Source organism: Hypanus sabinus, unplaced genomic scaffold (assembly GCF_030144855.1).
Source record: "Hypanus sabinus isolate sHypSab1 unplaced genomic scaffold, sHypSab1.hap1 scaffold_646, whole genome shotgun sequence".
Classification (NCBI taxonomy): domain Eukaryota; kingdom Metazoa; phylum Chordata; class Chondrichthyes; order Myliobatiformes; family Dasyatidae; genus Hypanus; species Hypanus sabinus.
Genome location: NW_026781502.1, coordinates 110,990 through 113,147, shown reverse-complemented (window position 1 = coordinate 113,147; position 2,158 = coordinate 110,990). Strand labels below are relative to the sequence as shown.

At 46.8% G+C, this 2,158-nt stretch overlaps 1 non-coding gene across 1 annotated transcript; it reads left to right on the top strand.

Moving 5' to 3' along the window:
• Window positions 1-1,709: 1,709 nt before the first annotated feature.
• On the top strand, window positions 1,710-1,793 carry trnan-auu (transfer RNA asparagine (anticodon AUU)). Its single transcript has one exon. It is a non-coding gene; the product is annotated as a tRNA-Asn (tRNA).
• The last annotated feature ends 365 nt before the right edge of the window (window positions 1,794-2,158 follow it).

Here is a 2,158-nt window from a genome sequence, read left to right as displayed (position 1 = left end):
TTCACTGAAGTGGGCAGCATGGTCTCTGAACGCGAAAAGCTTTCGCCGTTTCATATCACTCACTGTACAGACTCCGCATTGCTCTCTGGTCTACCGAGCGACCCCGCCTATTGCCATAGACAAATCGGTTCGCTGACCTTCCGTCAAAATCAACCGCGCCAATTGTCACTGACGTGGTGTAATTGTCTGACATCAACCAATCTCGTCAAATGACGTGCAACCTACATAGCTCCCATTCGTTTATGCAGATGTCAATCCAATGTGTTATCCAATTGCAAAAAGGTTTTCACCCAAGAGCTGTTCCCTCCCATAGACCCTGACTGCTTCTGCCCCCCCAAAGTCCCGTCAATACTGAGCAAAACTCAGAACAATTTCCCATTATATAACATTCATATCCATATGCTTCTGATCGCTGCTGCGGGCGCTGTCACGGCGTCGAAATAAAGGCGGGCGACAGAAGTATATCTCCTCTCACCGGGGGAGACGGTTGAAGATTTAGTGGAGGACAGCGGCCGACTTTTGACCGGCAACTGCAGTTTTGGGCGAGGGAGGATTGAGAAAAATTCTGGGCCAGCCTGATCCTATTGAATCCCAGGGCTGGCTGAAGAGGACTGGAGACTCTCCCTTCTTTCTGTTGCCTGTCTGTTTAAAGAAAAGGAATAAACAGGCCTTTCTTGGGTCTGCATGCTACCTCGTGGATGTAATAGATCGAAATCTTTGTTATCAGTTTGCCTGAGGAATCATTTCGAAGACTGAAACTGGCACAAGATTTATATCTATCATTTGTTAATGATGCAGAATTGTACAATTTATGTTCTGCGTACTGTCTGTCTTTTCGAGCCTGCAATGACGCTGCAAGTGTTTCATTGTACCTGTCCCTCACCGTCCCTCTGCACACGGCAATAACCCCGACCGGACCTGACAATACTTACTGAGATTTGAGCAGAGATGACCCCGGGCAGTTGAGTCAAGGTGATGTTAGCAAACTGAGTGAGTAGGACCAGAGTCCAATATGGGAAAATTATGGTTACCCTTTTCTACAGAGAGACAGCGTCTCTGAGTGGATTGAGGTGCAGTGAGGAGTGAAGAAGATCAAATCCACACTGCATCCATTGAAAGTTATTGTCTGTGAGACCTCGCAAGTTACTTCCAGCTTTATTGAGACTGCAACTGCGATATTTTTTTTCAAAGTCATGTTCTCCTTGTTCATACAGAACAAATAACGAATAACTGCAGAAACAGTGGACAGCGGGTCAGGCAGCATTTGTGGACGGAAAGAGATAGTACAAACAAAGTACACTACAGATGCTGTGGTCAAATCAACACGTACAAACAAGCTGGATGAATTCAGCAGGTCGGGCAGCATCCGTTGAAATGAGTAGACAATGGTTTGATGTTCTTTGGTGAGGTTCTGTTCCTGGGGTAAGAACGAGGAGGTGTCAGAGAGCTCTTGTTTGGCCACAGTGAGGTAGTAGTCCGTCCGCCAACTACTACGGCACCACCTTTGTCTGCAGGTTTGTTGGTGAGGTTAGGATTAGTGCGGAGAGAGTGGAGGGCAGTGCGTTCAGTGGGAGTGACGTTGGAACATGAGAGAGGAGTGGTGACAGTTGTCGCTTTTCACCCGATGCTACCCGACATGCTGAGTTCATTCAGCGTGTTTGTACGTGTTGAAGAAATTCAGAACAATAATCACAAGAGCACGAAGAACAGACAAGGTGGTCGAGAGGATAAGGCGATGGACTATTGATCCATTGTGCTTTGGACGCGTGGGTTCGAATCCCATCCTCGTAGCGAGGTGTTTATCTGGGAAACCATCTTTGAAACGATCACTTTAAAATTTCTGAACCTCCAACTTTTGTCTCAGAGGAGCCAGACAGGTTGGTATGTTGGGTCATGAAAAGCAATATTCACCATTAGTCCCTCATCAAATTTGGCCACAACGCCACAAGATATAGGATTTGAATTAGGCTATTCGCCTCATCTCATCTATCCGCCATTCCATCATGACAGATATATTAACCCTCTCAACCCATTTCTCCTGGCTTCTCCTCGCCAGCTTTGACAAATAACGGCTCGCTGAAGAAACAGTGGACAGCGGGTCAGGTAGCATTTGTGGACGGAGAGAGATAGTACACTTTTCCGATCCACACACTGACGC